We start from the raw sequence: 27,461 nt of genomic DNA on the forward strand, positions 1-27,461 counted from the left end.
TCTGACTTAACACAAATGACCTGACAAGCCTGATTTGGTCTTATCTTGAACGATAAGGTCACTGGAACGTATTATATTTCTTTAATTTGTCACCGGAATTATCTCCATTTTGAAATATTGGAGGTTTATTCATTAAAAGGTGGGTTAACACAAGGGTGACAACAGTCTGTCGTTATTAAAAACGACGATCGTTTGAGGAAGAGTGTGTTTTATATCGGTTGAAGGGACATAACTCTGGCACCTAGTTTTCTTTGATGCGTTGTTGGTGTTGTGAATGAACTGAATGGTTACCCAAGTTCGAAACCCACGATTAGGCAGTTGACAAAATATTCTTTGACGTTTTTTCGAAACTGTCAAGATAAGGAGGAAAGGTTTTTTGGGTTTTTTTAAAACAAGAAACTAGTAGGTTACGAATCTATAAACCTAAATGTGATTCTAATGTACCAAGTCACCTCGACAATCACTCACTCACAAACCTGGCACGCCAGACAGAGAGGTGAAATCCTCGACCTGATTGTTATTGTGAATCCCGATGCATTTGCATGAACAACATAGTCCCATATCGTTTCAGGGGTAAAGGTAAAGTTGAGCCATGCGTGAATGGCGGGTCGAATACATACGTTACCATCTGTAGCGAACCCCCTGTGAGAGTGACGATCACATTCATCCACTAAAAGGTGACGAGAGGTGACGGTGTGGTTACATTTAGAGTAGCAAGGGGTTACAGTGTGGTTACATTTAGAGTAGCAAGGGGTTACAGTGTGGTTACATTTAGAGTATCTTGGGGTTTCAGTGTGGTTACATCAAGAGTATCGAGGGGTTACATCTAGGGTATCGAGGGGTTACATCAAGAGTATCGAGGGGTTACATCTAGGGTATCGAGAGGTTACATCAAGAGTATCGAGGGGTTACATCTAGGGTATCGAGAGGTTACATCAAGAGTATCGAGGGGTTACATCTAGGGTATCGAGAGGTTACATCAAGAGTATCGAGGGGTTACATCTAGGGTATCGAGGGGTTACATCAAGAGTATCGAGGGGTTACATCTAGGATATCGAGAGGTTAAATCAAGAGTATCGAGAGGTTACATCCAGAGTATAGAGAGGTTACATCTTTGCTGAAACCCCCGAGCACTGGTGTGGTGCTGACAAGCATGGAAACATAATCAGTGATTCTAACCCACAAATCATTGGTTTCTGGTTCTACTACACCAAATCAGAACCAGTTGGGACAGTGCGGTTTTCGTCTTCAGTGCAGATCGAGAGATATCTGCAGGCTGTGATTGGAGGATATTGTGTAAGATTTTTATGTCTTTTAAATGTACATCCATCCAGTTATTAAAACTGACCATGTTTTTCTATATTTATTACTGTCTTTTTCAATATGATGACTTATGCTGAATGTGACCACAGCTATTTTCAAGTAGTTGACATTTGGTGCGAAACTTGGGGTGGTGTGGTTAGCTTCCTGTACTCGGAAAAGGGGCTGGCTAAGCTAGTCATTTTTTTTATTGCTGCTCTAAGGTCAAACTGTGCACACACGTATAGGTAAAAGCTGTTGAATGATTAGTTAATTTTTAAAATATATAACATTACTATGGAAGTCTGTGGGTTGGTTGTGTGTAACCCGTGGGACATCCAAGGTACGCAACCCTGCAGAGAATAAGCCCCCAAGCTCCTCACAGTGAAAGCCCGCTTTCGGACCTCTCTCTACCATCGCTGCCACCAGTAACAGCTGTACTAGGCGGCCTGCAAGAATGGTGCATGGAGTTGAACTCCACCTGAAATTTTAGTGTTTTTAACAGGATCACTCTCTCCCTCATTTTCATCAGTGTCACAGCTGGTTGTTACATCAACATCCTCATCAACAGAACAGTCAACATCATCACAGTCTGTCAAGTAATCTCTCCTTTGAGCTGATGCTCTACACGTGCCCTATTTTCACAAGCCAAATGCTTCATAATTATGCTTACTTTTTATTTTTGTTATATTGTAATAGTCCAAATATTTGTCCAAGTCTGCCACTAAAACATTTTCTTATTTTCCTGAAATCAGTAGTTTCACCCCACTGATGGTGGGTTCTGGGCTAGATGGTGCATCTTGTCCTCTGGACGAGATGGTGTAGATGGTCCTCGGGACTAGATGGTCCTCTGGACTAGATGGTCCTCTGGTCTAGGTGGTGTAGATTGTCCTCTGGACGAGATAGTGTAGATGGTCCTCTGGTCTAGATGGTGTAGATGGTCCTCTGGACTAGATGGTGTAGATTGTCCTCTGGACTAGATGGTCCTCTGGTCTAGGTGGTGTAGATGGTCCGCTGGACGAGATGGTGTAGATGGTTCTCTGGACGAGATGGTGTAGATGGGTCGTCATCACAGTGTTATCATTCGTTTGATTGTCAAACATTGTCAAACCAATGATGTCAATGACAGGCATAGGTTTGGTAGGCCAAGAAAGACCTCTAACAGAGAGGATAGACGTCTTTTCAGGATAGTCAGACGAAATCCATTTGCCACTTCAACAGATTTAAGACTGCAGTGGATTACCCATCAGAGACTCTCGACGATGACCGTAAGGCGTCGCCTCAGAGCGGCTGGTTATAACGCCAGAAGACCAGTAAAACGTCGTCAACTGACTGAGGGGCACCTGCGGAATCGTCTGATATGGTGTCGTGCCCGTAGTCGATGGAACTTGGCCAACTGGAGAAGGATCCATTGGCCTGACTAGTGTCTAATGCTGCTACGAACTGTTGATGGTCGAATACGTGTTTGGAGGCAACGTAACACTCGTTTTGCACCAAGGAACATCCAGAAGACCTTAGCATGTGGCGGGGGGTCTGTCATGATATGGGTTGTGTTTCCTTCGGCTGCAAACTTCCGCTTGTGACAATTCTTGGAAACCTGAATGGCTAACAATACCAAGATGCCGTTCTTCGTCCAGTGGTAGTCCCTCATTTTGACAACCATCCTCTTCAGACAAGACCTGTTTACATGGACGACAATGCTAGACCACACAGATCTCGGGCAGTGTTTGGCTTATTTGCGTCAAGAAGCTATTGCCACTCTTCCTTGGCCGGCCTGTAGTACGGATCTTATTTCGATTGAGCATCTCTGGGACATTCTTGGCCGGACAATCAGACATCATGATCCCCCAGTTCAAAATCGACTTGTAATGAGTATGAGGCGTAGGGTTGAAGCTGTGGTCAATGTCCGTGGATCATACACACGTTACTGACGTTTCTGTCTTGCAATAGACTCTGCACTCCCTAGGGTGTCTATGTGACACCTGATATGGTCTGCTGATATCATGACAGTTACATGACAAAAACAGTTTTTCAATGTTTTCTAATCCTTCAATTTCTGGTCTTCGGTAAAATTCCCTTCTGCTCATATTCTTTTGGAACACAAGATAAACTTGCTTTGGGACAACTTTTGCATCACATGAGGTTTACATATACGGCTTATAACAATCGTACATCTCGTTATAATAGTCATCATTAAGTGCCAAAAGTAACAGCTCACAAATATGGTGGGTGGCGCTTAACTTTTGTGCATGTGTATATTTGAAATGGGTACCGGCGCAGCATACCCAGGGAACCAGGCTGATGTTTTTCCAACTTCTAAATGCCTATCCAAGACTTGTTGTAAGTATGTATAACAAATATTGATGAAGTCCCACCCGAGTACACCAATCTACAACAAGTCTAACCTAACGTAAATCCACTAATTATTGAACGCTCCTTACTTTGCAGCAAGTTCCCAGGTTTAGGTCCCCGGCGCCTAGTATTTTAGGATCATGGTGTAAATAAACTGTCGCTATTGATTGCCACATGTGTTGTGGTATTCTACGAGGGTTAAGTTAGTTAACCCTATCTGGACATTAATTAGAGGTCTTGCGCCTATTTTGGATTAAGTTCATCACAAACGGCCCTTTCTGCAAATGACACCAGTTTGTTACAGATACTTAACTGCCGGGAAACAGAGAGTATACACCCATGTTTGATGGTGCCAAAAATGAAACAAACAAGAAATAATTATTCGATGGTGATGTATTTGATACGGGTATCATAGTTATGTTTTGGACCTTAAGTTCGCAGTGTTTCGGCGAGTGTTTTCAGTTTTCTATAGGCGTCGAAGTGCTCTTGTGTTTTGTAGAGGAAATACGGTTTATGAGATAACGTATATAAAAGAACAAGCTGAACTATCTGGAGGCATGCATTTTCAGTCATATTTTCGGATAACACAAGGGAATTATCTTTCCTCATAAACATTCAGCTTCGACAAAAAACAAAATAATTACTGTCCAAAGAGTCAATTATCGCAGAAGAGCCTGTTGTGAAACAGTCCAGGATCAAGTCCGTTGTTTCATTTGCCCTAGGGTCGGCAAGTTTGCTGTTGGCAATGACACCAGCTCACGTGCACCAAGAAAGAAGGTCAGAAGACGTTGTTGATTAGCGTTTTGTTTTGCATTGTTTTGAATTTAGGGACTTTGAGTCTATGGAAATATTCTGATCGGTAAGAGTAATTAGAATGTGCGTAAATGCCGCCAAATGTCAGTTTATCTTTATAAATTCCGTTCAACCATGATCTTTATGTTATATTTAACATTGACATTTCCCAAAACGTCATACTAATATATACTAACGGGAAAAAAGTAACGGTGCTTCATATACAGTTTAATATATGGATAAGAAAGATCCATTCTTAAATTAAATATTGCATCTTGGGAGTATGATACTTTTAAATGTGAACAGCACACAATGATTGTTTAACTATCAGTTGCTCATAAAAACATGTTTGTTTAACCGTAAATAACGCTAACGCAATGCCACTGATTGCTGAAATTCATGTTGCCAGGCATTCTAATGTTCATCGAAACACAATATCATCTCTTTGGAGTCATTATCTACAGCAGGGCAACACTCATGCCTTGTCACGGGCCGGTCATCCACGTGTGACGTCCCGTCCACAAGAAAACCATATTCGGTTGGTGCATCAACGGAATCGATACCAAACTGACACAGTGACAGCTGGGACAATTCCTGGGTTGAAACCAGTTAGTGGCAGAACCGTACGCATCCGATTGAGGGAGCACAACATCCGGCCCCGTCGTCAGGCGACACGCCCAAGTTTGCTTCCACGTCACCGTCAGGCGCACCTATCGTGGTGTAGACGGCATCTGATGTTCAGAGTACAAGACTGAGACAAGGTCGTCAGTTTGAGGGTGGAAGGTAATGGTATTCGTGGCATCGTAATGGGTGAACACAGCTCACCATTGTTAATGGTAATATAAATGGCGTGCAGCAGGATTATGAGAAACCTCGGGTAGAATATAACCTTGCTACCCTATGGGGATCCCGGGTAGACTATGTCTTCGCTACCAATGGGAATACCGGGTAGAATGTGTCATCGCTACCCTATGGGGATTCCGGGTAGAATATGTCATCGCTATCCTATGGGGATTCCGGGTAGAATATGTCATCGCTACCCTATGGGATCCCGGGTAGAATATGTCATCGCTACCCTATGGGATCCCGGGTAGAATATGTCATCGCTACCCTATGGGATCCCAGATAGAATATGTCATCGCTACCCTATGGGATCCCGGGTAGAATATGTCATCGCTACCAATGGGGATCCCGGGTAGAATATGTCATCGCTACCCTATGGGATCCCGGGTAGAATATGTCATCGCTACCAATGGGGATCCCGGGTAGAATACAGACCGTGCGTGCAGCAGGATTATGAGAAACCTCGGGTAGAATATAACCTTGCTACCCTATGGGGATCCCGGGTAGAATATGTCATCGCTACCAATGGGGATCCCGGGTAGAATACAGACCGTGCGTGCAGCAGGATTATGAGAAACCTCGGGTAGAATATAACCTTGCTACCCTATGGGGATCCCGGGTAGAATATGTCATCGCTACCAATGGGGATCCCGGGTAGAATACAGACCGTGCGTGCAGCAGGATTATGAGAAACCTCGGGTAGAATATAACCTTGCTACCCTATGGGGATCCCGGGTAGAATATGTCATCGCTACCAATGGGGATCCCGGGTAGAATACAGACCGTGCGTGCAGCAGGATTATGAGAAACCTCGGGTAGAATATAACCTTGCTACCCTATGGGGATCCCGGGTAGACTATGTCTTCGCTACCAATGGGAATACCGGGTAGAATGTGTCATCGCTACCCTGTGGGGATTCCGGGTAGAATATGTCATCGCTACCCATGGGGATCCCGGGTAGAATATGTCATCGGTACCCTATGGGGATCCCGGATAGAATATGTCATCGCTACCCTATGGGATCCCGGGTAGAATATGTCATCGCTACCCTATGGGGATCCCGGGTAGAATACAGACCGTGCGTGTCAGACCTCCTGCCGTGTCTATAGTGCTAGCCTGCTGATATACCATGTACACACAGTGTACAGACTTTGACCCGACCAGTCCTTGTATTAACCTAGACAGGGAAACAACAAGTACCATCTTTTAACGTCTTTTTTGGTATGACGCGGCCGGTGATCGAACCACCGACCTCCCGCCCATCAGGCAGACGCTCTATCCTCTAGACCACGGAGCCGGTCCTGAAATCACTTGAAGGTTCAATAAACATATAGCAGCTCTTATAGAATACCTCTTCCAATCTTCAATTGACACACACGACCACAAGGTCATTGACACGCAAAAGTCTCCATAAAATCCTATTTTATCTGTCTAAATCTAAAATTGATTGACATTTAATTCCCATGAAGCTGGTTTTGTACTTTGAAACCATGAGTCATCAAAAAAAAGTTTCTAAATTTGAAATTTCATCTGTTAGATGACTCCATGTCTAACCCCATTTGGGTTCACTACAAATCTGTAATGAGATTGTAGTCGGTCATACATCGAAATACGTCTGAGGCGATACGAAAGGGAGTTGCTGTAGAGCGATATCCTTATATTAGTAATGGCTTCCATTGTGTCATCGTCAGTCGCGGTAATTACTCCCTAGGCGGGCTTCAAACTTCGCGCAAGGGAATTTTAACGAACAACCCACTGTTCTAATACCGCTCAAGCCCATCGTAGTGTCTTAACATCGATTTTTTTGTCCATGGCAGACGAGATTGAGAAACCACGTGACCAAATGTCGTCTGCTTATCTGGCATTTCCAAAATGGCTCCAAGGGAGCGTTCCTCCGGGGCAGCAGTTGGGATCTGTGACAAGGGGGGCTGAGAAAATTCGATAAAGCTCCGGACTAATTTTCTCGGACGTGAAGCCCATGAGAGATGCACGCGCTGCACTTTGGTCATCAGCATAATGTATTCATCCGCGATGACGGAGCGCCACTTGCGCAAGTGACAAAGGATTGGGTGGGCACTGTCAACCGAAGGAAGAAGCAAGGAACTTATTTCACGTTGTCGGCATTTGAGGAGTAAATCTTATCTCGATCTCACCACAATGACCCTTCTTGTGACAGTATTTCTGCTTCTATGCCTGGAGGTGTTTCTCGTCCTCTGTCAGGTAAGTTTTCGATAGTTTTTGACTGACAGCGACTTTTCTTGTTTCACCTGTATATAGAAATGTCACCTATCTATCGACATCCTCACATCACGTGACATGATTCGATGTTAATATCTCAACATCCCGTCAAGCACACGAAAATATTTCATTAACATCTTAAAAATGTTTTTTTTAATTTTTCGCCCTGAGATGTTTAGAGATTAAATCTAAATGTATACATTCCTGTATGTCGCAAATGAAAATGAAATAATCCCATCATCAGTTACATAAAACTATTTTACAGAAGCAGATTAGGAATAAAATGAGAAACAGAATTTTAATTAATTATTTAAACCTGCCTTGCTCATACTGTTGTAAAACAATTTCAATTATTTTAAAATCACACGTCTATATCAGTTAACAATCCTTTAAAGATCGTTGCTTACATTTCTTATCTAGCGTTGGTATTTCATAATACGTTAATCATCCTATTTAACTTCGGCAGAAAATGACTTTATGGTAAAATGCCCAAAATATTTCCAAATGGGTTTTTGTATCATACTAGAAGTATTTGGAGGAGAAAAATAATGAATGAATGAATTGTTCATGTGTGTCAGTGTTAATGTCCTTGTGCCATACATAGTCTTATGTTTTCCCAATAACGCAGTCCAAGCTGAAAATATGAGCACTATGTGTAAACTATGTTACTGTGAGCCGGGAGGTATTACAAGATAATGCTGCCTTAATGGATCGACAGGGTTTTTTTAAAAAAAAGAAGATAAAAAAATGCTCTCGGGTTTAAGAGTTGAAAGTGGTTGACAGAAATGCGTTTAATGCATGGTGTCTTTGTAGTCAAGGCCGATTTACTCAAACCAGATGTACGACGTAATGTGTTTTTAAACATCATATAAGAAGCAGATGGGGTTTTTTACCTTCAGATCAGATGGAAACACTAACCTTGTACCACATATATTTTGTTGTAAAATATTAAAATGTAATTATGTTTTCTGAAATTAATGTTATGAGATACTGTAAAATCAGCAGTTTCGCATCTCATCAAACACAGACAGCGCACAGTTCTCTTGAACAAATACACCATCTTCTCCCAACATCCGCTAAGAACCTGCTCCCAATTGGACCAAAACTGTTGAAATTCTACAACAGAATCTGACATGAAACAAGCGAGGGTATATCTTTTTGCAGGGTGTATCGGTTGGCTATTGGTGCTGTAGTCGTGTAATTTCGTGTTAACATATCCGAGTCATATGGTAGCGAATTCATGGATGACAACTTATTTATTGTGAGGAACACAACCATGCTTAGTATATTCTTGCGCTTCATCATCTCTTCCTTATGTGTATCACTTCTAAATGCCATTCAAAGATTTGATATCCAAGTCATTTTAGTGGGCCCTACCACCCCAACCACCTGCAGTCATTCCTGACGTCAAGTTCCGAGATGTTTCCCCGTTACCTTCGCATAGAAGCCCATCACGTCGCGACACCTATACATTCACTGAACACACCTACTGCTCGTTTAGAGTGTGAATTCCAAAGTAGTGATGTTCACCGCGGTATTTTACTGTCTATAGAAATGCGGAAGAATTGATTCTTGGCGTGACAGTTTGGCCGGAGTGTAATAGCCATTACATTCTCGGGGACAGGCTTACGGAACGTGTAACAAACGAATAACAGCTTGTGATGTGTATTCTGCACCCTACTTCACATCGGGGAGGGGGTGGATGCGGTGTTGGTTGTAGCAACCTGACTGACTCACTCTACGGGGTTGGGCCTGTGGGTCGCTTGCGGGTGGTTGTGTTTGGTACAGCCAGGACCGCTACACCCAAGATCCCTGATCCGATGAAGTGAGGGAGCACTTGTGTGGGTTGTGTGTCGTCATGAGTCATGAGTCGTGTATAGATGTCTTCATCGAGATGTTAGCGGATGTGATCTCCCCGCCTACTGCTGCATAGGAGGCTTTACGCGGGGAAGGATGTATGTGTGTGTGTGTGTGTGTGTGTGTGTGTGTGTGTGTGTGTGTGTGTGTGTGTGTGGTGTCTGTATGTGTTTGTTTGTGTATATGTATGTCTTTCTATGTATGTATGTATGTATGTATGTATGTATGTATGTATGTATGTATATATGTATGTGTTGGTGTTTGATGAGGTTGTGTGTGTGTGTGTGCCCTGGTTGATCGAGGTTGTATTTGCTCTGTGTGTGTGTATCTGTGTGTGTGTGTGTGTGTTGGTGTGTGTGTTGGTGTTTGATGAGGTTGTGTGTGTGTGCCGTGGTTGATTGAGGTTGTATTTGCTCTGTGTGTGTGTATGTGTGTGTGTGTGTATGGTGGTTGCGTGTGTGTGCTGGAGGTGTGTGTGTGTGTGTGTGTGTGTGTGCGTGCGTGCGTGCGTGCGTGCGTGCGTGTGTTAGTGGCTGTGTGGATGTTCCGGGGGTCGAGGTAGATACTAGCAGGGATATTCTGCCGTATGTATGTTGTTTATCTTTATATAATGGGAGTTGGACGATGACGTGAAACTCTAACCGTCAGGACACAGTATATTGGTAACCGACTCCACCCTGCCTGTTCTCACCATGAGCGGCGACCCAGGACCCTATTCCCGATCCACGCATGGGTAACTGAGGTTTATTCTGCCCTGAATTCCCCGCGGTATGGGGCCAGTATTAGGGGTAGTTTCCACAGTCGGCGTAGTTGGTTTCGTTGTAGTACTCGTTGTACACAACATGTCTTTGACAAGCTCAGCGTCATTCCCATTTACGTCTGAAAGCACCAAAGCCATCAACTGTCATATCAAAGATAATGTCTTGAACTTAATATCAAGCATCGCGTCGCCTCTCTGTCCTGGAGCAGTAATGGATTCCATAAAACAACATGCATCGTTTGTGTGATCTTTTGTTTTGGAGTGGCCGTGTGATCTTTTCAAGTGATCGTATTTGATGAGCTGCTGATCAAACCAACCATGTTATTGAACCAAACATACTTTCAGGCTACTTGGAACGGATTTTGTCGTTGACATCAGATGTGATGCTGGTATAAGAAGTCTGTCTTCAACATACGGGCTTCCTGTCTTGCCGGCACCACGTGACCACAAACTGTCGTGTCAGTACAGGGAAACCGACAGTTTCAGCGGACTCGGCACCTGAGGCCTGACTTACGTGTAGCGCCAGGGACCGACTATTATAGTTTTGTATTAGTGTCCTGACAAGATGCGTTTGTGTTAACGCCCCGTCGACGTTCATGTGTAAACTCTGGGACAGACAGACCAGTGGTTGATAAAATGAGCACCGTCCATTCCGTCAGGGTCCGATGACGCACACAGCTAAATCACCGATCCATTTTGTCGCCTTTTACGGCAAGCAAAGGTTGCAGGGACCAATTAAAACCGGGGTCTTCGCGATTCTAAATATTATAATACGAACCATGTCATTCAGATCAGACCCTGTTAAACCGGAACGAATCATCTCTGCGTGAAGGTTTGACAACACCTCAGGTGAAACTCTTATCAGCCAGTCAGCACTCCCGGGACTAGTGACAGAAACATTCAGACCAATATATGTGAATTCTTTATCTTAAAAGGGTACTTAAGCGACCAGTTACGAATGTGAATAATTAAGGCCACGCCATTATGTTGTTGTGTATATATCATACACCCTGTCGTTTCTGAGCGCCATGACATTTACACCCACAAGGGAGTATTGTGGAAGGAATAATTATGTTTTTTTTGTTGTTTTTTTGTTTCGTTTTTGTTTTTGTTGGTGTGTGTGTGTGTGTGTGTGGGGGGGGGGGGGGGGGGGGGGGGGGGGTTGTTGTTAAAGAAATGAAGCCAAATAGTTTTACAAAGATGACATCTGATTGGTCGTTTTAGATAATGCGGTTCCGTGTGCGAAATACGCATAATGTCGGAAGGCGCACGTTAAATTTCCTATAGTAAGTAAGTAAGTAAGTTATGCGGTTCCCTCAGATTCACGTGACACTATCTCCAATGGAGGTGAGTGAGTGAGTGAGTAGTTATTTTTACACCGCTTTAAGCAATATTCCCGCAATATCACGGATGGGGGCAAACCAGAAATGGGTTTCACACATTGTACCCATTTCGGGAATCGAACCCGGGTCTTCTGCGTGACGAGCGAACACTTTAATCACTAGGCTACCCCACCGACCTACGTTGGAGTTTTCGGATCTTCAGCCAGAGAGGTATAGTACCGGAGTAACAGATATGATTGTAAAGAGATTGCAATAAGAACTGACACAAACACGACAATAAGAACTGTCGCTAAACATGGCAGTGTTACGAGGTAAATCTCAAGTTGAAACGCGAAGGTTAAGCCAGGAGTCGATAGGTTCAGAAGTAACCGGTGAAATCAGTAAATACCCACACAAGATCAATGACTAATTAACGAACGCACAGGATAAGGATTACAATAATTAGGCAAAACAATGGGTCAAATATTTGGCAGTAGCATTAATGAATAGGTCTATGTACGCAAGTCAGTGCACTCACGAATATCCAGAACTACAATCAATCAAGTATATTTAGTAATTCAGCCCCCATGGCCCATATTACAGTTAAAAAATAACATAGATTAAATGCACTTTACCGATCTCAATTCAAGTAATTTACATAAATGTAAAATTATCAAACATAGAACATTAATATCACATGAGTTAATGAAATTTGCAAACGTAATTCTATTTTTACAGTATTTCTTTAATAAGGTAAGAAAGGAAGACTCAGTATATTTCTGACATACAAAAAGACTCATTGTATTCATCCTCTTCTAAATGAAGATCACAGTCTTTACTTACAGATTCTGTACGAGGTATACGCATGGGCGGATACAGAGGGGGGGTGCGCCCCCCCCCCCCCCTTTTTTTATTTCGATAAAAATCTTTATTTCTGTATAAATTACCACCAAAGACAATAAATGGATCTTAATTGTGTACCCACCCACCCACCACCCCCCCCCCACCCCACCCCCCCCCACCCCCCCCCCCCCCCCCCCCCCCCCCCCCCCCCCCCCACCCCCCCCCCCACCCCCACCCACCCCTTTTTCAAAAAGCTGTATCCGCCCATGATACGTATATGTTACGTTGACTCTTTACGAATATTTACGAAGAAATTTCGAAATTTGCACATTGCTAAACTAATCGTTTGTGTTTGAGTCAGTTATATATAATTTGTCACGGTCGGATGCCTTGAATGAGTTGCGTGCTCCGTTCTTGAATCTAGGAATAAGTGTTGGAAGCAGGCAGAAAAGCCGGTGTATTCCGATAGGTATCTCGTCCGCTTTGGACAAGTAGATAAGTCGTAAGCCCGGTCCTAGAAGGAAGGCCTCGAACCGCCTTCGTCTCGCTAATATAGGTACAGGCAGCCTTTGAGAAACTGCTGTCCTGAAGTGTCTCGAATTATGCAGGCAATCGGCAACTGTAAACATGCTCCTCACAGCGGAGCTCTCTATGTACCGGGAGGGCACCGAAGGTGTTAAGCGCTGGGCGGAGTTTGGATTAAAAACGCAACCACAACTAAGGGAGGTCACTCTAATTGATAGTCAAGGTCATTACCACAACTGCTGCCTAAAGCTCAGCTACTGTCACATAACAACAGTCAGAACTAACATGGCAATAGAACTGACACTGAGCATGACAATAAGAACTACTGTCTGTGAGTGGGGTATCCAATGGCTTGTTAAACTGCGGCATGGTGTCTCAGTGGGCTTGCACTATAGAAACGGCAGCAGTTCTGACTCCTACATGCAAACACACACGTCGCTATATAAGTGCACTGATCTTGAACGTGATGTTATACACCATTTCACCTCACCTCACCTCATCCTACCTCACCCCACGTCCAAGATTAGTGCACTTATATAGCGAGGTGCGTGCGTGTGTGTGCGTACGTACGTGCTAGCGTGTGTGTGTGCGTGCATGTGTGTGTATTGGTTAGCAATTGGTAGGGCTGAGACGAGTCCAAGTTTACTACCCGGGTATCCACCCCCCTATTACCCGACCCTACCCGGTACCCACTGTAGGTCTCAGGAGATGTCTCAAAATGTACGATTTGGAACATTTTTAGCATAGCCCTGGCAAAACGTATTTAGATTCATGTATTAAACAATCTGGTCATTCATACACTGAAGTTGAATTAAGTTATAACTTTATTCAACCATATGAAAAATCAGGAGGAATGGGTGCATAGTTAGTGACTTGTAGTGTAACCATAGAGTTCCAGACATTTTTGTCATTAAACAATACATCACGTGACTAACCACGGGTCCGGGTAGTCCTGTGGATACCCGGGTCCTATTCAGTACCCACCCGACGCGGATACCCGAGTTACCCGTCCCAGCCCTAGCAATTGGCACACAGCAATACTCCAGTTGACGGGCGGCCTGTAAATAATCGACGATTCGGTGATTGATATTATGAGCAATAATGCATGCAGTCGGGTACGATGGCGCAACCAACCACGTCACCGTGTCTGGGGACCTATGCTAACCCGGAGCCCCACGGGGCAATAACGTCAGACAGTAACCATGGGAACAGAACAGCCAGCAACCATCACGAAGAGAAGCTTGACGGACAAAAAGAAGTGACAATAATGATGACAACAAGAAGTGATATTACAAACCACAATGAGAGCCAACATTGACTTAGAATAGCTTTTCATATATATCACAGATTGCCCGCTGAATAAAGAAGGAACGATTCCACCCTCACTACGCGCCTCACATCACAGAGCTATCTATCACAGAGGCCAGACATGATCTGTCTGAGGTCAGACAGGTTCTAGCTGACACTACAACAAATGGCTTCAGCATGTACAGTGCTGTTCAGTATAATACATGAGTTTTACAATATTCGTGTAGAGACAGCTAGATGCTCCTATGCACAGCGCAAAGGTCAAAATCAGGTGAAGCTAAGCAACGTCGATCGTGGATAGGTGACGCGTTTCGGCAGCTTGACTCCTGAGAGTTTCTAGGGCTTCGGTCCTGCCCCACAATGAAGCACATGTAACACATGTGGTGTCTCCTTGGGCAAGTGACATCGTTCGAAATGTGCCTCTGTTCACCCAGCAGTGAGTGGGTACCCGGTAGGATGAGATGGCAATGTGGTTGTTAACCTTCTAGCGCCTAACTGGCAGCTTTGGTTGTATACTCCCCAGGGAGCTGAGAATGATTGTTGGCCAGACTGATACATAATACATTCACTAAGGTACACGTCGACTGATGCTGTAGGGTATGCAGCGATAAATATTGACTTGAAAAGTCCGAAAAGGATACCTGCTAAAACACCAGAGTGAGTGATTGTGGTTTTACGCCAATATTTAGCAATATTCCAGAAATATCACGGCGGGGGACACCAGAAATGGGCTTCACACATTGTAGCCATGTCGGGAATCGAACCCGGGTCTTCGGCGTGACGAGCGAACGCTTTAACCACTAGGCTACCCGACCGCCCCTAAAACACCAGAAACTATTTTGCCTCAGGATACCTTAAACATTAATTTGAAATTGTTGTTTTACTTAATTTTAATATATTGCAAAAGACAAGTCCTTAAATTACAAACAGGTTGAGGAGGTAAGGTAGCCTAGCGGTTAAAGCGTTCTCCGGTCATCCCGAAGGCCCGAGTTTGTTTCTCAAATGGGTACAGTGTCTCCGCCACCGTGGTACTCCTGGAATATTGTTTAATACCTCGAAACACCATAGTCACTCAAATATGGTTACCAATTTTTTAAATATATGATATCATAACTGGACTATATGTTGACAGTAAACACATTTCAAGGTTTAATTTCTTCCGAAAATATTCTCTTATTATTCGTCAACATGTCCTCGACGTAATTCAGTATTCTGCGATTTAGGAAAAGTTAGCACGTGGAGAACGGAAATCAGTAATAAGGTTCATATTTTTAAAACTAATTTCTGCATAAGAATTACTTGAAAATGCGAGGACAGTTTATCCATATTAAGGACATAAAATAATGAGAAACCTAAACAGCAATTACCAGCACAGTAGCTTATGGTGCGAAAAAATCGAATTCATTTAATTATCTGGTATTATTATTAATAGAAAGTTCGTATGATATTGTAAAAACAAGAGCCGAGAAGCTTTGCACTAATTATCCTGCTGTCTGTTTTTCAGCCACCACTCCCATGCCTTCACTGCGTGTATTAACCATAGTCCTTTGTTATTAAGGACAAAAGAGCTTATCTAATTACAGCCGAGAACACCCGCCGAGAGGCGATGTACGCTTTATAACGAGGGGGTTCAGGTAGCATTCAGAAGCCAACATGTGCATCATTACGATCTCGGAAAATCTCCTCCTCCATTAAACATAGCTGAATGGACGTTTCTCACGGTGTCTTGTATTCCATTTCTCTCTCTCTCTCTCTCCTGAAGTCCTGAATTGTCGCTCCTGTACCCACACGAGTTCTCCGAGACCTGCCATCTGATGATTTAATGGTTATACAAGGCTTGTGATTAGCGAGATGCAACTGTCTCTGCATCCCCGGTGCTCTGTGATGGCTGTAACATTAGTGGAGGGCCCCTGTTGCCCGGTATGACGGCCTGACTGGCGAGCTGCCAGCACACGGCGCATGTCTCTCACAGGGCATCGGAACAAAAAGTGACATATTTGGAAAAGAAATGTTTATATCAAATACTGTTATTTAGCCAGAAATACGTAAATGTATCATGCTAAAAATTGGCGCGAATGTGAAGCATAGGCTCGTTGCACAAAGAAGGTAATGGAATAGACAAAACATCCTACGCACGAGAGCTGTTTAGTCCAACTAAATGGGCCAATGGTGCTGAAGACGTCTGACAGCTACAACACGCTGTGCAGAGTAATCCCGCATAGTTGTGCCAGGATCTGCTCCTCGTGGGTTCGATCCTTGGTCTGCCAGCATATACCCTTAGTCGTGGTTTCATGAAGCAGTAGACCCAGCGTCCCTGAACCAACAGGCAAACGCGAGATTTAGATGCGGATGCCACTACTTGATGATAGAAACTGAAGGCACACTGCTTAATCTAAGTCATGTACATATGTCAAACACATTTCTGCCTGACCAAACCAGCCATCGCCCTGATGAATGGAACTTATTGTGCAGAGTAATGTCTGTAGCAACTCCATTGCTGCCTCGGTGAAGGAGCAACCTGGACGACCAGGCCAATTCTCCATTAGGCCACATGACACACTTTCTGTTGTCTTATAACCAACCGACCCCAACGGGTTTTCTACATTTTTGTGCACGTTGAGTTCGGTTCGGAAACCAAAATTTAAATAATTTGACCGAGTAATAATTTACGAGTAAATAGTAAAAATACAGTAAACTACGGTTATAACGAACTCAAAGGGACCACTAATTAAGTTCGTAATAACCGTAGTTCGTTATAAGCATATATACAGCATAACTACCACAAATAGTCGGGACAATAAAGTAAGTTCGTTATATCCATCAGTTCGTTATAAGCGTCTTCGTTATAAACGTAGTTAACTGTAAACTCAATCGACTTAATTATGGTTTAGATAAGATTCGACCATGGCACTCTCATATTTAAAAAAACCCAGATTATCTGCAAACATCAAACAAGCAGCCAGCACGTGAGACAAACAAGACAAGTTGCATCGGTGATGATTGAGAAACTCGAGGACGATCGAACTGCACACTGTCCGCAAGGCACGTGCATAGTTATATGCATAACATCAGTATATTATGAGCCACAAAACAAATATGTTCCATATTTCATAAATACAAATATTTAATATACGTTCCAGACTAAGGAACACACAAAACATGCATAGTTAAGTTTACCCTTGAGTGAGTGAGTGAGTGAGTGAGTGAGTATGGTTTTGCGCCGCTTTTAGCAATAGGGGGGTCTCTACATTTAAAGTCTCACCGGAATACGGTTGCGAGTGTGTACGTAGCTTTTCATTGAACAACAACAAGATTATTATATAAATACTACTTTTCATGACTTTTTATATAACCTTTATCTCATAAAAACGGAAGAAAGGATTATGTATTGAAGACTGTTTCCAACATCCACCCAAAAAAGGATATTTTTGTGTAAGCATTTGAATACTTTTGTTGAGTTGATAATGTGAAAGTGCAGAATGACAGATCACCTGTTCAGACCCTCACTTTAAACCTCCCACTGTGAGGAACCCCCATCTACGTGTACACCACTACGCTGACCGTAAGCCTATGTTAAAAAATGGGAGTTACGAGTACCTTAGCGCTTTGACCGCTTTAAGGAACGTGTCCCTGGATGTGGCCAAACTATTGTTCTTTTGCGCTGTTTTGGGGACTCAGCGTGAAAAATGAAATAAAAATCCGGATATTCCGTTTCATTCTCAAATTTTCTCTCTCTCTCTCTCTCTCTCTCTCTCTCTCTCTCTCTCTCTCTCTCTCTCTCTCTCTCTCTCTCTCTCTCTTACCTACTCATTTAAATAATTCTAATAAATTTAAACAACACGCACACACACGCACACACACGCACACACACACACACAAGGAAAGTGGGTCAAAGTTAGGTCAAAAGGAAAATGGCAGGAACGAAAACATGTTTTCGGCTGATAAATAATGTATTGTATCCCCAATATATTCAGAATGAGGTCTATTTTAGACGAAAATAAATAAAATCACTACATGATTGTCTAATGAGGAAACATCTGTACACCATCATATCACTTTGAGTCGCTTTCTTGTATTTACAGTGAAACTCCGTTATTTCAAGTCTTTTATGTATGAACTGGCGATGCCATGGCCAGCAATGGGCCCAGAAAACGACTTGACATAACGGGAATGCACTGTTTGTACAAGAAAGCGAGTTATCATAACGGGATTTTACTGTATATACACACCCGTGAAGATCCTGGTTAGAATACGCCTTCAGCAACCCATGGCTGTCGTAAGAAGCGACGAACGGGATCGGGTGGTCAAGCTCGCTGACTTGGTTTATGCATGTCAGCGTATCCCAATTATGTAGATCGATGGTAATGACGTCAATCACTGGATTGTCTGGTCCAAAAGCGATTATTTACCGCGGTATTTTTTTAGACCGCCGTCATATAGCTGAAATATTGCCGAGTGCGGCGTTAAACAACATACAAACTGTAAATTCAAGAAAGCGACTTAATATAACGGCATTTCACTGTTTATACAAGAAAGCGACTTAACATAACGGGATTTCACTGTTTATACAAGAAAGCAACTTAACATAACGGGATTCACTGTTTATACAAGAAAGCGACTTAACATAACGGGATTCACTGTTTATACAAGTGACTTAACAGTGTAGAACTTGTTTAGACTCCCCTGTCCACTATTACACACAAATGCCATTATGTACGTGAGTTGGCATCAAATGGAACCAAAAGTGATTTAACAGACAACTGGGTAATAACACTATACAGGACAATGTAGGACTGCGGTTGAACAAAGACTCTTTCTGGAAAAAAACTTTCCATTTCAGACATATTATTTTTTTCCTCGCTGCAGTTTGTTTCATCAGTTCATACAGAGACAGAATTACCGCAGAGACACACAGATAAATGAATCTACAAACGACATCTTTAAAGGTTAAAGGTCTGTTCAATTAGCTTTAATCTCCAAACAGCAGACATAGACGTCTCCAGCGGCACTCAGCAACGTTTCCTGTTGTAGCGTGTAGCCGATGTCGACACTGTCACCTCGCCCTCGTCACGACATCCTTCTGGCTGCATCTTCGTTGAAGTTGTCTGTTTGTGTATTACTACGCCAAGAGGATCACTTCATTCTGTGGCACTACTTTGTGTGTGTCCCCACACTGCCTGTGTTCTACACTTCGCTCGCTACTACATTACTATCGTTTATTATCGTTACTACATCGCGTGTGTTACTACATCGCGTGTGTTACTACATTGCGTGTGTTACTACATTGCATGTGTTACTACATTGCGTGTGTTACTAATTGCGTGTGTTACTACATTGCGTGTGTTACTACATTGCATGTGTTACTACATTGCGCGTGTTACTACATTGCGTGTGTTACTACATTGCGTGTGTTACTACATTGCATGTGTTACTACATTGCATGTGTTACTAATTGCGTGTGTTACGGGAAACTACTAAATTGCGTGTTACTACACTGCGTGTTACTTCATTGTGTTACTATATTCCGTTCGCGTGTTACTACACTGCGTGTGTAAAGAAAATACGTTGATTGCTTTTTGTTTGTTTGTTGTTTAACGCCGCACAATCCAATGATCGTGAACATGAGCATCGATCCACGCAATTGGATACAACCAAGTCAGCGAGCCTGACCTCCCGACCCCGTTAGTTGCCGCTTACAACAAACATAGTCGCCTCTTACAACAAGCATAGTTGCCTCTTACGACAAGCATAGTTGCCATATACGGCAAGCATGGGTTGCTGAAGACCTATTCTACCCCGGATCTTTAAGGGTCTACATGCATGGGTGAATTCACTGTGTGTTACTACCTTGAATGTTAGAATACACTTCGTGTGTCTTCCCATGCTGAATGTGTCCTTCATGTCGTTCGCTACTACATTGCGTGTGTGAATAGATGGTATGTTACTACATTGCGTGTGTGAATAGATGGTATGTTACTACATTGCGTGTGTGAATAGATGGTATGTTACTACATTGCGTGTGTGAATAGATGGTATGTTACTACATTGCGTGTGTGAATAGATGGTATGTTACTACATTGCGTGTGTGAATAGATGGTATGTTACTACATTGCGTGTGTGAATAGATGGTATGTTACTACATTGCGTGTGTGAATAGATGGTATGTTACTACATTGCGTGTGTGAATAGATGGTATGTTACTACATTGCGTGTGTGAATAGATGGTATGTTACTACATTGCGTGTGTGAATAGATGGTATGTTACTACATTGCGTATGTGAATAGATGGTATGTAACTACATTGCGTGTGTGAATAGATGGTATATTACTACATTGCATACGTGAATAGATGGTATGTTACTACATTGCATACGTTAAAAGATGGTATGTTACTACATTGCGTGTGTGAATGCATGGTATGGTACAAGATTGGGTGTGTGAATAGATTGTATGTTACTACAATGCGTGTGTGAATAGATGGTATGGCACAACATTGCGTGTGTGAATAGATGGTATGTTACTACATTGCGTGTGTGAATAGATGGTAGGTTACTACATTGCGTGTGTGAATAGATGGTAGGTTACTACATTGCGTGTGTGAATAGATTGTATTTTACTACATTGCGTGTGTGAATGCATGGTATGGCACAACATTGCGTGTGTGAATAGATGGTATGTTACTACATTGCGTGTGTGAATAGATGGTAGGTTACTACATTGCGTGTGTGAATAGATGGATGGTTACTACGTTGCGTGTGTGAATGCATGGTATGTTACTACATTGCGTATGTGAATAGATGGTATGTTACTACATTGCGTGTGTGAATAGATGGTAGGTTACTACGTTGCGTGTGTGAATAGATGGTATGTTACTACATTGGGTGTGTGAATGCATGGTATGTTACTACAATGCGTGTGTGAATGCATGGTATGTTACTACATTGCGTATGGGAACCCGCGTGTCTGACGGTAGATATGTGGAAAACATTTTGAGGCATCTGTGACCAAAATGATGTTCGAAGCAAATCAAAATATTTGACTTGTACCATGTGTTTCCGCGATTTTTCAAATTAACATTTAACTTGCCTTTGCATGTGTTTGGGGCGGGTGCTATCGGTGAGGCAGTGTTTGCTGGAATATTGCTTGAATATAGCTGATCTCAAACTAAGAACCTCTAACCATTGCAGCCCCGGGAAGCTGACACAGTTTTGAATAAGGCAATGTCGTCTGTCCTGATTGGAGTGAGACACAGGTTATTGAGTCTGATTCTCTCTGTGACCTTGAACATGCTGGCGTGGGTTTTGGTGTTCAGTTGATAGGTTTTGCCTTCTACCGCTGTCATGTATAATCTCGTTCATGTCGCGAGACGCGTCGACACTTCTTACATGACTGGTGGCGAGATGAAGGTCGCGGCGGTGCTGAAGTGAGAGTGTACGGCGTGGTCGAGACGTGAAGGATGAAGCCGATAAATGATGGATGTGCAGAATTTCTGTGTATTGTCAAAAAACCTAGTTAGGACTTTCAACGACATTGCAACTAAACTGTTACGTTAGCGCTTGCAGTGTCGTTGGGCCTACATCGTAGGGAAAGCTGTATATACAAGCTTGGTATTTGCAGAATATGTTACACGACGCGACATTGAGGACATTTTAACTGTTGCAAGATTATTTAAAAGCTTAGGCGATTCTATGGTGTGTTAGTACGATGATACGCAATCAAGAAAAGTCACCGAGCCTGACCACGCGATCTCTTAAGTCCCCTTTTACCATATATGTTGCTTGCGACCTTCTAACCCGAAGTGGGCGGTCGGGTAGCCTAGTGGTCAAAGCGTTCGCTCGTCACGTCGAAGACCCGGGTTCGATTCCCGACACGCGTGAAGCCCATTTCTGGTGTCCCCCTCCGTGTTATTGCTGGAATATTGCTAAAAGCAGCGAAAAACCATACTCACTCACTTACTCTAACCCGAAGTCCCTTAAGTCCCTAGTTTGTTTGTTGTTTAATGCCGCACTGAGAAATATTCCAGCTGTATGACGGCGGTCTGTAAATAATTGAGTCTGGACCAGACATCCTGTAATTGACATCATGAGCATCGATCCACGCAATTGGGATCGATGACATGCATCAACCAAGTCAGCGAGCCTGACCACCCGATCCCGTTAGTCTCCTCTTACGACAAGCATAGTCGCCTTTTACGGCAAGAATGGTTTGGAGTCCCTAGTCTTCCCGCGCTGCTTGAGTATCGAATAGATTATTGGATGAAACTCAAGAAATGATCCCACAAAGTAACGTCATAAAATTGTTGCAGCGCAAAGAGAGTCTGTAACCATCCCACAACATAGCTGCTTCTCCAGCCAATGCTACCTTCGTTACATCCCCGTCAGTAAGCAAGATGTAGTGTTTCAGAGTTTTGGAAGCCTGTGTGTAGACGGAAATGGTACGTCACGATTGTTAACGCAAGTAAGGCGTGCGCAGTTGATCACACAAGTGAGTAGTACGGTGGCCCATAAGGGACATGGAGTCTGTTTTTCAATATTGTGATATTTCACTTACTGTTATCGTAACCTTTTGCAAATTAACACGATTTGTCATACAAACATGTGATAAATCACGTATAAAGAAGATATTGAATCGCTGAAAAGTGAAACGAAAATGTCAAAAACAAAAACGAAAATGTCAAAAACTAAAATGAAAATAGTCTGAAAGATATTTCCCCCGCCGTGATAATATTTCCACCGCGGTGGGAATATTATCACCGCGGTGGAAATAGTTTTCTGGATTTTCATTTTAGTTTTTGACATTTTCGCTTTTGTTTTTGACATTTTCGTTTTTGTTTTTGACATTTTCATTGTAGTTTTTGACATTTTCGCTTCACATTTCAGCGATTCAATAGCTACTTGAAAGTACATTTTCCATGTTTTCGGTTGTTTTTATACATGATTTATCACATGTTGTATGACAAATTGTATTAATTTGCAAAAGGTTACGATTAGAGTAAGTGAAATATCAAAATATTGAAAAACAGACTCCATGTCCCTTATGGGCCACCGTAGAGAACATATGGTTTTACGCCGCTTTTAGTAATATTCCAGCGAAGACACAAGCGGGGAAACCAGGAATGAGCTTCACACATTGTACCCATGAGTGCCATCGAACCCGGGATTTCGTTGTGACGAGCGAACGCTTCAACCACTTGGCCACCCCAAGGCGCTTGACACGTTTGATTGTATAGCCGAGGTGTGTCTGTATCAAAACATGAAGAAAAAATATGAGCCATAAAACATGTTCTTAGTACAATTTTGACCTTTACCAAGTACACGAGGAAGACAGTTAAACCAACACGTCCGACAATACCACTAGACGTTGAGAAAACTATAACCCGAAAATATACAGACGCGAAAGTTAAGTTTTTTCAGAATGTTGGTCAAATGCGAAATTCGTTATTTTTTATTTGTTTCAGAGAGAGCGGAATTGTTTTAATCAAGTGAAAACTTTGATTGAATTATTCATAGCAGTGGCACAGCCGAAAGCTCAATCTTTTGTAGAGCACGTATGAGGGCTTTGATTAGATTACAAGTATTTGCCTAGAGTGTTGTCCAAATCATAAACGTTTGAGTCACATGGCTTGCAGAATAGATGTAAGTAATTGATGGGGATGGGAGGCGTTAGGTCACGTGGTATTGTATTCCTCCCCGGGGGAAACCTAAGTGACCCACGTACCCTGGCGCCTTACTGTACAAATTCGGCATTTTTTAAACCTTGAGAGAAAAATCTTTAATCAATAAGGCTGACCTTCTCCATTAGATCAATACGTAAAGGTGATTGGACCTGCGTAAGACACCTTCGTTCCTCAATTAGAGCTTGCCTCACAAGACACCTGAAGGGGAGGATCCGTCCTTTGTTAAAAAAGACGGTTTGCTTTCGGGGCGAAATGGTTGAAGGAATTCGAAATCCTAACACGATGGGAATATTTTGCAGATCGATGCACAAGTGTTTAATTTTTAGAGTTTTTGTAGAACTTCATAACAACTATCGCAAATATATGGAAGATTTACTGCTGGGTGAACAAGATGGCTATGAATAGTTATAGATGGAAGTATATGTTCGTCCCAACTTCACCAGGAGAGAAACGGTGATTCAAGATCACTCCGTCTTGTTAAAAAGTTGAATCAACATATTTAAAACGAGATTTTCTCGAAATCTAAAAACTATGTAGACGTCCATTTTTCTAAAATATTTGCGTGGTGAATACCAGACATCGACCCGTCCCGTCAGCAGACGGCGTAGTCGCACTTAGCATTGATGTGATTAAACGCATTTAGGCATGTAATAGGATGTGTAAGATGTCATCCAGATAACAATATTTGTTCTCGGTATGTTTTGTAGCAAAACATTAAATCCACGTGTTTTGTTCATAGCTAGGGCGATGGGTTGGCCGATCCCGTTAGTCGCCTCTTACGACAAGCATAGTCGCCTTTTATGGCAAGCATGGGTTGCTGAAGATCTATTCCAACTCGGATTTTCACGTATGTGTCTTAATACAATGCCAGACGTACACATCTCCGTTTTTCCAGTGGGCAGAATGTATATTGTTAGGATATATGTTATGATACTTTAAGTTTTATTACTCAAATACGGATTAATACAAGAAAAAGATCAAAATTCCGAAATGAAATAGGAATTACTCTTTTGTTGACCAGATCAGAAATAGTTTCTGAATTCATGGAATTCATGCATATATGAGCCTGAAATTGGCATCCGAAAACATCTTCAGAAATCCGTGGAACAATAGCTACCGCTGAAGAATGAGGTTACGCCGTTGAACTGCCATGGCGGATATTGTCGTCTGCTGCGGATTCGGGTTACTTCACAATGACCACTGACAGTTTCTGGCAGTTCTTGAACCCATTATTATTTTGTCAAACCAATTTACTAACTGTGCACTATGTCACTAAACAGGAAACATGTCTTATGTAAACTATAATTTGATTTCTACAAACAAAATTGTAGATAAACGGAAGAAATCGTTTATTTGTCTGTAACAACAATTTTTATCTCTTAGATCGAGTCTTCCTTGGGCAGAGCGTTTTATCAAATAAAAGCAAACTTGCCAAAAACCGTTTGCAAACGTCTGCGTTAAAAAAAATCGAACGAATCCCATTTTCGCTGCCGTCTTCTATTACTGGAGTGGGTGTCTTCAAAGATATGGAAATCGAAGGGAGGGTATTTTACTCACCCATTTCATTAGCAGAGTGTTGTAAGCACCGACACGGTGTGTACCGGTATCCTTGATAGTCTTCCTGCCCTCCAGGATGAGACACCACCTCGAGTAGGGTGATGGAAACGGTCAGCCGAGGCAGCGTCACTGCGCGGAATCAAGAGAGACGCCTTAACTGTGATTACCGGAACGTATGGCGTCTATTCAACGTCTCCGAGGATCAAGTACGCTTGCACTTTGGCTCTGTTAAAGGCACCCTGTGCAGGTAGGGGATGAACACAGGAATCTGTGATGCCCCGAGGGTCGTGTTTCCAAGGTGAAGGTTCGAAGAAACGGCCAAGGTGCCTTCAGTTTACCAAGAAAACGAATCATGATAATGTCAAAGGTCATCGATCCGTTTCTTTCAAATTACTACAGTAAATCTGTCATGCCATTAACTGTGTCATATACTAGCATGGCAGATTAACATTCTCCACAGGACTGTATGACAAGAGGGATGACTTCAACTTCCCAAAAGTTAACTTTCCTTTTATGTCGAGCAATATTCCTGCAGCTCCACCCCTTGGTGTCTACATTTCACTTTTGAGGTACAATCGAGAATTCTTTCTACCAAGATTTCAAAGAGCGCCATACGACTCTTGCTCAGAAGTTTTCAGGCCTAAGTAAAAAATTTAAACCTATGATTGTGGGTTCAAATCCCAGTTCGCCTCGATTATGTTTCTAGGTTTGTCAGCACCATACCCGTCCTCGTGGGTTTTACCGAAGTGGTAAACATCTGAGACCTGCATCACTTCGGGCTTTCCTCCCACATTAAGCTGACACGCCGTGATAAAACTGCAATACTGTTAAAAGTGGCGTTAAACACAACTCACCCACTCACTCATTTTGTTCCATTTCTAATTTCAATGTAGAAATTGTACAATGACACTGCTTCTCCGAATCTATGATTAAGAAAGACGCAGGTGATGTAACTACATGGCAGCAGCGGCGTCATCGGACGGACGACATCCCGGGGGTGGACTCCTTGTCCTGATTAATACCACCACATCCTAGCCATTTCGTTGCCCTAGCAACGGCCCTTTATTATTGAAATCGGATATCTTCATCATAATTGACAATGCCCCAGTTTGGTCATAAACTGTAATAGATAATCGACAGTCCAATAACTCTCTCACCAGTTCCTTAACGTATGGATCGGGATCCATTAAAACTGATGTTGGTTTTTATGGAACAATACAAATTAAAATAACGCGTTCTATTTTATAAAATGACGGCGTGGTGGTTAAACTTATTGTTTCAACGCAAGGGCTTTGCCCGTTTTGTAAGGTGATGTGCGCAATATCTGACTCACTGTTGTTGATTAGGTTAAATGAAATAAGCTTGTTAGGCCACAAGCTGCAGGCAACGTGTGAATGCCATTACATTAAAGGCATTTGGCTGATGGGAAGATTTAGGAGGCACACATTGAGGCCACGTTAAAAAGAATTCTTGTTTCCCTTTACCGACCGAGCGCCCAAATCGTCCCCACCGTAACGTTCGTTCGGTTTTGCATGCTAAATTTCTCGTTTATAGAGCTATTTTACATGACATTTTACATTTTACATTTACATTCGTGAGTCTTCTGTGTCTGAGTGGGGTATTCATGTTAAACTGCGGCATGGTATCTCAGTGGGCCAGCACTATGAATCGGCATCAGTGCGGACTAGTACAAGCAGCCACACACAAACACATGCACGTCACTATGTAAGGGCAATAATCTTGGACGCGACGTTAAACCCCATTTCACCTCACCTTCGTTTACTATAGGGCGGTCGGGTAGTCTAGTGGTAAAGGCGTTAGCTCGTCACGCCGAAAACCCGCGTTCGATTCCCCACATGGGTACAGTGTGTGAAGCCCGTTTCTTGTCTCCCCCTCCGTGATATTGCTGGAATATTGCTAAAGGCGGTGAAAAACCATACTCACTCACTTCATTTACCATAAACGGTAATAAAGGATAGTGTGGTTGATTAATCGTGAACAAAGTGACGAGAAACAAGGCAAATGTATGAAGCCTTACTGCAGTGGGAAACGATATGTCGATAGCTCGGTTTACTTCAGTATCTGTTCA

General features: G+C 42.7%; 1 long non-coding RNA gene across 1 annotated transcript in view; it reads left to right on the forward strand.

Annotated features, from left to right (window-relative positions):
• The first annotated feature begins 7,183 nt into the window (after positions 1–7,183).
• The window catches only part of LOC124133542, a 62,905-nt gene continuing 42,627 nt past the window's right edge, over positions 7,184–27,461 (forward strand). Inside the window, exon 1 of the long non-coding RNA XR_006860960.2 lies at positions 7,184–7,506. This is a non-coding gene — a long non-coding RNA (uncharacterized LOC124133542). The remainder of the gene's footprint in view (positions 7,507–27,461) is intronic.

This window comes from Haliotis rufescens, unplaced genomic scaffold (genome assembly GCF_023055435.1).
Source record: "Haliotis rufescens isolate VD_foot unplaced genomic scaffold, xgHalRufe1.0.p SCAF_5, whole genome shotgun sequence".
In the NCBI taxonomy this organism is placed as follows: domain Eukaryota; kingdom Metazoa; phylum Mollusca; class Gastropoda; order Lepetellida; family Haliotidae; genus Haliotis; species Haliotis rufescens.